At 45.4% G+C, this 12,829-nt stretch overlaps 1 pseudogene across 1 annotated transcript; it reads left to right on the top strand.

Annotated features, from left to right (window-relative positions):
• Positions 1-3,881: 3,881 nt before the first annotated feature.
• On the top strand, positions 3,882-10,216 carry LOC146346597 (phospholipid scramblase 1 pseudogene; annotated as a pseudogene). The gene has a single exon (XR_014789977.1). The product of XR_014789977.1 is annotated as a phospholipid scramblase 1 pseudogene (transcript).
• The last annotated feature ends 2,613 nt before the right edge of the window (positions 10,217-12,829 follow it).

Below are 12,829 nucleotides of genomic sequence, written 5' to 3'. Positions count from 1 at the left end.
TTAACAACCCTAGATAGAATGCACCCTGATTTATGCATGTTTGTTCAGAAACAAGCCCTCCTGCTTGTAGCGGGATTTACTCACTTGCCAAGTGGAAGAGGACTATGGGACTGGAGCATCTGTCCAGCACTCAGTATGGTACATGGCCATTTGGGCAAGTAGCACTTGACAAGGCAGACCTCTTTCCTATCGTTCCCTTTGCGCCAATACCTCGACAAAGGGTTTGCCCGTCGATGCCATATACCCATCTTTTCTTGTCTACCCATTCAACATAGGGGATATTTGTTTTGTTTTTTCAAGACCATCTTTCCATGCCAAGAGAAGGACATGTAGGAGACTCTGGCTGGAGAGTCGATGCACAAAATCGATGCACAAAACATGAATCGATGCACAAAACATGAATCGATGCACAAAACATGAATCGATGCACAAAACATGAAGCTGCTTGGCGAGTTGCACTCAAGTTACTGTTTTTCCCTATTGTTCTCCTTGTGCCTGTGCCTTGACATAGGCATTATCAATTGGCAATGGCATATTCCCACACCCCATCTTGCCTACCCATTGGACATCGAAGATGTCTTGGTGGGGTGGAGGGCATTATTCAGGTCCGTGCCGCATGCTATAGAGCAGCGGTCCCCAACCTTTTTGGGACCAGGGACCGGTCCATGGAAGACAATTTTTCCACGGACCAGAGGGGGATAGGACCAGGCCGCAGTAGGGGTGTGGGAACCCCCCTTAGCTTGGGTCTGTGGGGGGGCAATCCGTTCCCCTCCCCGGAATCCTCGCCGGCCCTGGACTCGCCGCAGAGCTGCCGGCCGGCTCTGGCTGGGGGAGTACTTCTGGCTGCTGGGATGCCCTGTTCTTCGCAGTAATAGGCTATTACTGCAAATAACAGGGCCAGAGCCAGCGAGGATTCCGAGGCAGGGGGGAGGGATGGATCGCCTCCCCCCCCCGCGGACCCAAGGTAAGGGGGGGTTCCCACACCCCTACTGCGGCCCGGTCCCTAACAGGCCACGGACCAGTACTGGTCCGCAGCCCAGGGGTTGGAGACCCCTGCTATAGAGGACTTGTAGAAACAGAGCGATAGGACTACAGTTCTTGGCCTGCAACCTTAATTGCATGGGATAAAACGGCCACAGATCTGCACCTCATGACATGTATTTTGATTCTAAATACATGTTGCAAGGTGCAGTACAGCCATCTGAAAGACAAGAAACTAAACAATGAAGCAAGTTGTTTTCCTGCTGTTCCCTTTCTTTCAGTAATTTGATAAAGCCATTGTCAGTTGGAGATGCCATATACCCAGGGTTCCTCTTGCCTACCCAATTGACGAATGAGTTCTCTATTCATTTCAGATCCATACGCCACTGAAAACCAGGCACATGTTGAAGAGGACCTAGCTTGACCGAGGTGGAGGGAGTAGAAGCTGGCTCTTGGGCTCCAGTTTATTTAATTTGGCCTCCAATTAAACAGTAACAATCAGCAGCAGTGCAAGATGCCCCATTGACTGAGGTGGGAGGATGCGTTGTCACTGCCACCACCTCTGCCAACTCCCCCCTCAATGCCTCACTCAGAGGGGCCCTTTCTCAGAGTGAAGCATTGTGGGCAAAGGGCCACAGAGGCTGCCTGTGCCACCACGTCATGTGCTGTCTCCAAGGCTACCTTGCCCACAGTGCCTCACTCTGAGGAAGGACCTCCTCAAAATGAGGCATTTGGGCCTGGCAGGCTCTCTGGAGAGCTGCACCAGATACTTTCCTACTGCAGCCTTCATTGCATCAGGTGAGCAGCTGGCAGGGCTCTCTAGAGCACCCGCCTGCCCATTGCCTGGCTCTGAGGGGTCCTTCATAAGAACATAAGAAGAGCCCTGCTGGATCAGACCAAGGGTCCCTCAGGTCCAGCATTCTGTTCAAACAGTGGCCAAGCAGCTGACAACAGGAAACCCACAAGCAGGGCATGAGCGCAACACCATTCTCCCACCCATGTTCCCCAGCAACTGATGTACTGCTCACTGCCTCTGGTACTGGAGGTAGCACATAGCTATCAAGACTAGTAGCCATTGATAGCCCTTTCCTCCTTTTCCTTCCTCAGATGAGGCATTGCCCCCTGATTGGTGAGCAGACAGCAGTTATGGCAAGTGGCCCTCCTGATATGAGGGCGTTCACCCTCTCTCATGGGAGTGCCAGCTATGGTAACAACCATGGGCATTGGGCTGGACCTTCCAGATACGGCAAGAACCATTTTGCATCGTTTTAATTGTTACTGTCGTCTTTCAGCACGGCAAGCAATGACAATCATCAGGAATTAACACAAGACTTATTTTGGTAAGTAGCTTTTGATTCAAACTCCAATGAAACTGCAGACCTGCATCTCAGAGAAGCTTTTGACTGTAGGTGAGGGCTCAGATGCTTCAGTGTTCTTCCATTGTCTTGAATGGTCTTCTCCCTGATTTCTAGTTTTCTGCATGCCTAAAGCATGAAGTCTCCTCTTTACAGATTTGGTTGTTTTGGCATGTCCCTTGCAGTCAACTACGGAGATCCAGATCTAACTTAACTTCTTCTTTCCCTTGCAGGTTCAGCTTCAAGCCCAATAGAAAGGACAACAGAAACTAAAAGTCAAGATCCAGGGCTCCGATTCTCCCCTCCTCAGGGGAACAGCCATCAGATATAGACAATCTCTTGGACCAGGACGGGGATGTGCTCTGATTTTGAAATCCCTTATCTCCTCAGAACCATCTCCCCTAGAAATGCCCATGGGGCTGGCCCCCTGCCTCTTGGCCCCCTGATGCGAAGTAATGCAAAGGCACATTACTGTTCTCAGACTCCAGCTCCAAAGCCAACACCACACTACAGTGGCCTCCATATTGTCACAGTTAAATGCTTCCAGAGAAAGCAAGGTCTCTGTAAGGGAGAAGGCCTAATTCAGTGTGGAGGCAGAGCTAACAACCTCAAGGAAGCCAAAATCCTAGTTAAGGCTCATCAGAGTCTGCTAGGTGTTGTTTTAGCAGCATACAAGTTTTGTCTCGCGTCTAGCCCCGCTTGGAGCACTCTGTACTGCTCTCTGTGACTTTGTTCTGCCTATCCTAGGCCTGACCTCAAACCTGTCTGACTTTGCTTCCCTTCTTTGGAGCTCTCTGTGGTGCTACTCAGAGCCTCGTGTGGCGCAGAGTGGCAGGCGGCAGTATTGCAACCGAAACTCTCCCCACGACCTGAGTTTGATCCCAGCGGAAGCCGGGTCCCGGGTAGCCGGCTCAGGTCGACTCAGCCCTCCATCCTTCCAAGGTCGGTAAAATGAGTACCCAGCTTGCTGGGGGAAAGGTAGTCATGACTGGGGAAGGCAATGGCAAACCACCCCGCCATAGTCTGCCATGAAAACACTTCTTGTTCTGTTTGTCTAAGACCCGCCTGACCTTGGACTTGTCTGATCAAGCTTCTGGAACTTCCCCTCTCCCAATCCCCTAGCAGGGCCCCAACTCTACCACTGTGACTCAACAATAGGCCCACTGATAAGCAGTACTCAGTTCAACCTACGTGTGGGCATGATCATTTCAGAAGCTCACACAATTGGATGGTCCTTAATATAAGCAAATTCCTGTTGGACAACAATCTGAGCTGGGTTACTACAAAAAGGCTCGTTGAGAGCACAGCGTAGCTTCCCAAAGAACAGTTGTACACAGGCCCATGAAAATGCAGCCAAACAGATCTCTACTTGTACAACCGGCTCCTAGATATCCAGTACCTGTATATCCCAGACCCCAGCCATCATATGGATACCCTCCATATGGCTCCAGACCACGTTATCCCAGTAGTCTAGGACAGCCTAGCTACTCATTCCAGACTTATCCGGGAGCTTATGGAGTTTCCTCATTTGACAGTTATCCTAGTGCTTCTCGTGTTTGGATGCCAGCACCACTTCCACCTCCCAGCTGCCCTCCTGGATTGGAATATTTAAGCCAGATTGACCGGTTATTAATTCATCAGCAATTTGAGATTCTGGAAATAATCGCTACCATTGAGACCTACAACAAATATGAAATAAAAAACGCTTTGGGGGAAACAGTGTACTTTGCATTTGAGGAAAATGACTGCTGTACGCTAAACTGCTGTGGAGCATCGCGACCATTTATTATTAAGATCGTTGACAATACAGGCCAGGAAATCATAGAGTTCATACGACCTGTCCGGTGTTCCAGTTGCTTCTGTCCCTGCTGCTTGCAAGAGCTTTTTGTCCAAGCCCCCCCAGGCCACCTAGTTGGCTATGTTAAACAGATATGGGATCCTTGCCTGCCTAGATTCGCCATCCAAAACGCAGCCGAAAGGGACATGCTTAGAATTGTCGGGCCTTGTTTCGTGTGCAGCTGTGGTGGTGATGTGAATTTTGAGGTGATGTCAGTGGATGAGTTGCACACAGTTGGACGAGTTTCCAAGTACTGGACTGGATTTGTGAGGGAGGTCTTTACGGATGCGGATGACATTGGAATCCAGTTCCCACTGGACCTTGATGTTAAAATGAAAGCCGTCATGCTCGGGGCTTGCTTCCTCATAGATTTCATGTTTTTTGAACAAACAGGCCTCAGTCGGTACTCACGATTTGGGGTCTGGTAGCAGAGTTGACTTCCTTGCGCATTATAGAAACATCAGAGAAGGTCCTCGCATCACTACTGTCTTTGCTTGACTAAAACGGATAGTCAGGCCTACTTCTAGAAGAGATTTTCATCGAAAGGACTTGTTTTTGTATATGGTTTTACTACCGCTCTTGCATGGTACCACTACAATGAATAACACATTAAAATGTATACTTATTTTATTTTTATTCTATTGTTGTTTTGTTTTTGTGTTTTAATGCATTTGTTTTATTGTTGTTGTAATCAAGTTTTATTTACGATGGTAAGCTGCCTTGAGTGCCATTTTTTCTTAGTAGAAAGTTGGGGTACAAATCAAATCAATCAATTGATGTTAGGTTATTAATTCGGATATTTTTATTTATTTATTTATTGTATCTATATCCCGCCTTTTTTCCTCTTGCAAGGAACCCAAGGCGGCTTACATTATCCTCCTCCTCTCCATTTTATCCTCACAACAACAACCCTGTGAGGTAGGTCGGGTCAAACTGTGACTGGCCCAAAGTCACCCAGTGAGCTTCCATGGCCAAGTGGGGCCTAGAACCCGGATCTCCCGGCTCCCAGTCTGTCACTCTCACCACTACACTACACTGGCTCTTGTTTACAATATGTTTACAAGTTCCTTCCCTGTGCAGGTGCAGTTCTCACAGAAGGGTGGCCATGACATCGACAGGGAATGCATGACTAGGGCGTTGTAAGAAATGGGATTGTGCTCATATACTTTGTGTATAGAGAAAATATAAAGTAGAGCGGCCCACAAATGGCCTCTCAAAATTCTCCAGCCTATTTGTGGGCAGAGAAATTGGGGCAACAATTTCACTGAATTTCTCCTAGGGGAGGAGAAATTCCTCAACAGTTTCTCACAGATAAGGCTCACTATTGGCAGGGGTTGTAACACAGTTCCTTTCTTTTCTCCTAAGGGTTTTTGATTTCTTGCACTGTTCCTGCAAGTCACAACAGCATCAACTGTCTTGAGGCTTCCACTTTTCTGAGGCAGAATTTTAAATTTCTTTTGGTTTTTGAGCTTACTTAATCACCGTGAGGTGACCAAGGGTGCTGTTTGTGTTTTCTCTCTCTGTTACACATCTTTCCATTGCTCTGCAGCCTCCCAGGCCACCTGCCATTCCTGAACTGAAAAAGCCCCATGGGAGGAATTGCCTAATGATGTCTTTCTCACGATCATGCACACTCCTCAGCCACATCATAGTAAGGTAAGCATGAGAAACCCAACCCATGTGAGTTTCTCCGAAATTTCTTCTCCTTTGAATTTCTTTTCAAAAGCAATTTCTTTTCTATTAAATTGAATGAGAATGGTCAAAAAAAAATCTGGGAGGAAATTTCAGCACAGTGCTAATATAAAGCAAACATTAAAAATTCTGCTTTTTGTTTAAGAAAACTAGCACCTTTAACATGTAATACATAGCTAATCCAATAATATTTTAACATTTGCAAGATCTCATACATCTATATGCTCCTCTCTCCTACTCAAACAGAAATAAAAATAATAAATGCAGGAAAAATTCCCTCCATGGAAGGCTAGGCTAGAACTCATAAACCAGAAATGTGGGACAGCTTTCAGCCTCAGGGAAAAGCTCTTAGGAACCACATTCCAGTGGTGGATGGGGCAAAGACAAAATGGGGTGGGGCTAAAATACCCCCAAATGGCAGCATTTTTAGCTTAAACCCCTTACTGCCAGTAACTAAGTCTTAGGAGAGGCATCTCAACCTCTTAGAAAGGGGGGAAAGGGCATAAACGGTGGAAAACCACCACAGGATCAGTAGTCAGGGGAAAGAGCTATGGCCATCTGGGGAACCCCGAGGGCCTGACTGAGACCACATGAGGGCCAGATGTGGCCCTCAGGCCTGAGGATTTTCACTCTTGCCTTATAATAAAATTAAGCACTACAGCCAAGGCACAGGTTAACTACTACTTCAGTGAGAACAAGGAGTCAGATAGACCTGACGAGGGGTGCTCTTTCCATTGAATCCTTGCCAACCCAAGCTGAAGGAGTGTCCAGCCCACAGTTACAACCTGACAGTGCTGTATAGCTGGATGTGTAAACTGGGGCCAAGAAAGAATTTGTTCCTGTGGAACCCACATTGATCCTGGACGAAATAGGTTTTTGCCTCCTCTGCAATGTCTTCCTCTTGGGCTGCTACACATCGAATTGTAACTTGAAGAGAAGTTAAAATAGTGGTGTTTTAGGGGCTACTCTTCAGAAGGATCTAACCCTGAGGTAGGCTATCTCTGGCCACTTTAATGTGAGCCTCAGCCTAATTGCAAAAGCCCTCTCCATGGGATCAGTTCAGACCTCTGACAAGACAGGTCTGCCCCTTCCCTGGTAGCCCACTGCAACTATAGCAGACTTCTCCCTCCAGACATTTGGGACTACAACTCCCACCACCAATTACATTTAGCTATGTTTGCTGGGGATGATGGGAGTTGTCATCCAACGCATCTGGAGGCCATGAGGTTGGAGACAGCTGATCTATCTGCAGTCCTAAATCTCCTTACTTGGATGCAAGTCCTATTCAAATCAATATTGCTGGCACTGACATCCTCTATAAAAACTGGACATATGGCCATCCTAGCGACTGTTCCTGATCATATGAGGAAAAGCCATCATATTGCCAACAGCCAAGACATGTATCTTCCATTCGAAGAGTAGCACATCCATGTTCTCTCTGTATTGTGCCAGATTTCGCTGATGGGGTGGGGCAGCTGCACAAGAGTGGGTACCAAAGAACAGAAAAGGCTGTATGTCACAAGAACCCTGCCAGAGCTGATAACTCCATTCAGTGGTGCTCAAATCTAAACATGCAGCAACAGCACGTGATACTGTGCTTCATGGACTGTACCACATCATACCATAGGTGGAAGGTTGCATGTTTGAATTTACGTAAACATAAAACAAGAACTTTATGATTGAATTTACTTAAACATAAAAGAAAAAGATTACGGTTAGATTGAACTCCTTCCCCTGATATCATAGCTTTCTACAAAAAATGAACTGTTTACATTGGGGAGCTTTCAAACATGCACATCTCTCCTTGAAGATCCAACTGCTCAGGTCTAAGGAGTGTTTGGTCAGGCTAGGCCCTTCCTGTGATGAGCAAGCAGGGAGAGGTCATAGCTCAGTGGTAGAGTCCCTGCTTTGCAAGCAGACAGTCACAGGTTCAATCCCCAGAATCTCCAGGTAGGGCTAGGAAATAGCTGCTTCCAGTCAAGGTCAGCAATACTGGGCTAGATGGACCAAAGGTCTGACTCAGTATGAGGCAGTTCCTATATTATCTTGAGTTTTGGAGAATCACAGAAGGAACTTCTGTATTACTGGATGTCATCTCAAACTCAACACATTTCAAAAGTTCAGGTTCACACATCCGATGCTGGATTAGAGATCAAGCGATATACACGTGCTTGTAAACCAGCTCCAAGTTCTCTTCTACACAAATGATTTTGCAGATGATTGGTGCATTTGGCATCCAGAAACCCCACATTACGATTAGCCCTGCTCTCCTCACTGCTAGTCCATAGATGAATACAGACAGCCAACTTACCACATGGCAACTATGAAGAAGCTTGCTCAAATGTTGCTAAGATATAATGAAACTCTGGACTCTGTCTACTTTTGAATGATTCTGTTGTGACTGTTGCTTCACTCCTACTTACTGAGTATTTTTGTTGGTAAGGAACAAAGATGTTAGTTCTTCCTATCCCACCATGTATTGCTGCAGTTTTTTGTCATAACTTCCTGTTTTGTTTTGTTTCGTTTTGTAGTAGGAGACTTTATTTTGTTCTTATTGTCTTAAAAGCTTATTCATAATGTTATATATTTGGTTTCCAAATATAAAATGCAATTTTAAAAAAGCAGTATGATTTTAAATCTGTTCTACTTTCTATATTGTTCAGAAAACTATTTTTTATTGTGCTACTGATCAATGGAATGAATAAATAGAATATATTACTGAAGTGAATTTTGCTTTCTTTCTTTATGTCTCCATTATATGCTGTAGGGCTCCAGGCCTGTAAGCAAGCTAACAGTACTTTTAGACTCGCTTAGAGATCCATAATGCTCTCTGCTTTGGTTCATTATTAGTTGCAATCCCTTGCAGTTGGGCCTGCCAGTTCCTTAGATAAGTCAAACGCCAGGGTAGCGTCCCCTCATCACATTCCATGCTAACGAGCTCTGGTACCATTTATCTTATCAGAGCCTAGGATGTGCCTGAGAAGTGAAGCTATGTTTATCTTAAGCCACAGGTGTCCATGCTGAGAAAATTGCAATGGTCTTGCTTCTGCCAAATATGTTACTAAGTACTGTTAGGCTATGCTGGGAAAGCTGTAGATGAACTCTAATTAATGCTTGCACCTGTCATACTACCTCACTGCTATGCCTGAATAACACATATGATATAAAAGTCATCTTGTAGCACAGCTCTTAGTGCAGAGCTTTTGGATAATCCAACGATTGGGTACGCATGTGCGCTGTAAGTACTCAATAAATGTCTCCTTGTAAGTAAACCTGGTTCTGACTTATCACTTTCTTGGCACCCCTAAATTCTGGAAGCCCATGGCTGGGGCATACAAATGCATATGTGGACGACTCCCATAAAACAAAAGAAAAAAATCAGTTTGCATATTAAGATCCATGCCAGCACTTTGTATATTGATTTGAATAGGACTTGTAAGTAGATTTTGGATTTCAGCCACAAACTATTAAATAGTTAAACTGGTGGCTGACCTCAATGGTCTTACAGGCCCCTTCCAACCCTAATATTCTATGGTGGGCATGGCATTCTGATCACCTTCATTATTGATATAGTAAAATGAAATTTTCAACTGTTGATGCCCCTGAATTGTATTTTTTTTTAATTACGTTTCATTTCTATACTGCCCAATAGCCAAAGTTCTCTGGGTAGTTCACAAAAATTAAAACCACAAAGCGCAGCATAAAACAATATAAAATATGAAAGCTTAAAACCACGATATAACAGTATAACCAGAATAAAACTTAGCAACAATGCAGAGATTTAAAATACAGATTTAAAACACCAAAGCTAAAAGACTAGAAAGCTAAAATGCTAAAATCCTAGGAGAATAAAAAGGTCTTCACCTGGTGCCGGAAGGAGTACAACGTAGGTGCCAGGAGAACCTCTCTAGGGAGCTCATTCCACAGCCGTGGTGCCACAGCAGAAAAGGCCCTCTTCCTGGTAGCCACCTACCTCACTTCCTTTGGCAGGGGCTCACAGAAAAGGACCACTAAGGAAGATCTTAGGGTCCAGGTAGGCACATATGGGAGGAGGTGATCCTTCAGATAACCTGGCCCCAAGCCATTAAGGGCACTGAATGTTAATACCAGCACTTTGAATCAGGCCCAAAAATGGACTGGTAGCTAGAAAAGTACTGGTGTAATGTGATCTTGTCGGCCAGTCCCTGTTAACAATCTTGCTGCCCTATTTTGGACTAGCTGAAGTTTCCAGACCGTTTTCAAAGGCAGCCCCACATATAATGCATTGCAGTAATCCAGACGAGAAGTTATCAGAGCATGGATAACTAGCTAGGCTATCTCTGTCCAGATAAGGGCATAGTTGGTATACCAGCCTAAGCTGATAAAAGGTGCTCCATGCCACTGAGTTCACCTGTGCCTCAAGTGACAGTTCTGGATCCAAGAGCACCCCCAAATTACGAACTTGATCCTTCAAGGGGAGTGCAGCCCCCTCCAGAACAGGTTGAAAATCTCCTAGCCAGGCAGATGAACCACCCACTAACAGTACCTCTATCTTGTCTGGATTTAGTTTCAGTATATTGGCCCTCATCCAGTCCGTTACCATGCCAAAGCACTGATTCAAAACAGCCACTGCCTCACCTGGGTTTGATGAAAAAGAGAGGTAGAGCTGGGTGTCATCTGCATATTGATGGCACCTCAGTCCATGGGAGCTAAGCTATTTTCTTCAAACTGCACTGTCAGCATTTACTTACACACACACACACACACACACACACACGGGGAGGCAGAAAGGATGCTAGTCTAATCATAGAAAGCTGAGATAATACGAACAGAAACAAAACAAACAAGAATCACCAAAAAAGAAAACATTACTAACCATATCAAGCTCCTTTAAGGCTAGTATAATCTTGTGCACCCTTGGGATAAGCCTCACTTCATGAACTTAGTGGGACTTATTTCCAAGTAAACATGCATAGGATTCCAGCACACATCTTTCAAATAGTGATAATATATGCCAAATCTTCACGCCAAACTTCCCAGAATGTTACAACAGACTTGCTTTGTACATATAAGTGAGCAGATTTGAGTCTCTTTTATCCGTAGATGTACTAAACCCATAGAAGTCCTAGTCTTAACAGTCAGTGGAACAATCCTTTTCTCAACTATCCGACAATATCTCTGTTCAGGAAACAAATTACAGTATAAAATCTCCCAGACCTGGAAAAGCCATTTTGCCAGTTACAAACGTGCACCAGCTGTTTATCCATCCACCAGGCGAGACTGTGGATTGGTTTGGTGTCTGTTAGTGTTGATTCTTGCAGCAGAACAGCGCAGGGGTCTTCAAAAAGGACAGATGGAGGAACGCTAAAAAGCTCACTTGTTTCCTTTTGAAAACAGACTGTGCAATAGGAAATAAGAGATACAGAATGAGGTCATGTTTCCTGCCAAGTGTAGCCTCACATTGCGGGCATTCTTTTAGAAGAGTCTGTTGGAGATGACAGATTAGCCCAGTGAAAAGCCGAGCTGTAACTTATTAAAATATGTCTAGCCATAAATAGAAGAGTCATTTGCGTTGCATGGTTTTGGGCAGGGAAGGGACCAGACTACAGCCAAGAGATCCCAAAAGCAATGGGGAGGTGATGGACAAGGAATCCACTAGGCCCAAGAGGCAGGTGTGGATGAATGAGCAGCCACTGCTCCTCCAAACCTGGGGCGTGGGTCTCAGCAAGAGTTGGGGACTGGCCCGACCCCCTTTTCCCCCAACCACCGAAAATTTGGTGGTTTCCTGGCATTGAGCTGTTTTCCCCCCATTCTAAGGGCTCGTTCACACAGAGCTTTTATGCTGCTATTGAGATTGCCCGCTCACTGAAGTTTGCGGGCCCTTTTCATGACGTCGTCAACCTCCAGGGCACATCCAGATGTATTTCCTGGTTATTCCATCTCAAACAAATCTGGAACTAATGAACTATCTTTTTAACTTGGAAAGTTACGCAATTAAGACAGCCACTAGATGATACTGTTTCAATGGGTTTTCTGGAACCTAGAAAATTAAAAGCTTCCCCTCTCAGCTATTTGGGAGTCCTTGGTGTGACAGTAGGCCTGACTAGGCCTTTTAGTAGTTTGGTTCAGGCGAGGTGCCTGATGGGATCGAGTGTTTGTGTGTCTGACCATGAGAAGGTAATTGTAACTTGCTTATAAGCAAGAAATTCCTATCCACCAAAGTATCTCATCCCTAAAGATAAGATGGCCACTATGCTGATGACTGTTGCTGAGTACTAATTGGTTTCTGAGCATGCATAGTGTGTTTTCTTTGTTCTTCAACTTTCAGTCTGTATAAATGCATCCTGGTTTCTTTTGTTTAGAGAGACACAGTTTTGCCTGTCTCTCCCATGGCCGTGATGTGCTTTAATACATTTCTGACTGTTCAACCTAACCTGCCTTGGATATTTCCTTAACCGTGGTAAACACGGAAAGGCCCCAGAATGGGAGGATTGTGGGGGTTTTCTTTAGTGTAAAGGCAGCCTAAAAGGTTCGAATGCCTCTCCTACAGCTAAGTTACTGGCAGCAAAAGCTTTAAGTTAAACAATGCTCGTATTTTGTGTGTTTTTGGCCCCATCCACTTTTTTAAACCTCACCCACCACTGCAATACAACCCCGAAAGCTTCGTTGCAATGGAATTTGGTCCTCGAGCTGAACAATGGAACCAATTACCTGGGGAGGTGGTGGGCTCTCCCACACTGGAGGCCTTCAAGGCAAGGCTGGACAGCCATCTGTCGGGGATGCTCTGACTTGGATTCCTGCATTGAGCAGGAAGTTGGACTCGATGGCCTTGTAGGCCCCTTCCAACCCTACTATTCTATGATTCTATGACCTAAAGGAACAAAAGGATGTTACACCTACGCTCATTTGTCTTGCTGCGTCCTGCACCGTACTCCCTGCCGCACCTCAAGAGCAATGTATTGCTGTCCTGCAACAGCCAGCTACC

This window comes from Heloderma suspectum, chromosome 4, assembly GCF_057233095.1.
Source record: "Heloderma suspectum isolate Gila_16-S chromosome 4, 16-S_ref, whole genome shotgun sequence".
In the NCBI taxonomy this organism is placed as follows: domain Eukaryota; kingdom Metazoa; phylum Chordata; class Lepidosauria; order Squamata; family Helodermatidae; genus Heloderma; species Heloderma suspectum.
Note: the sequence above shows the minus strand (reverse complement) of the source record. Positions and strands in the feature narration are given on the sequence as shown.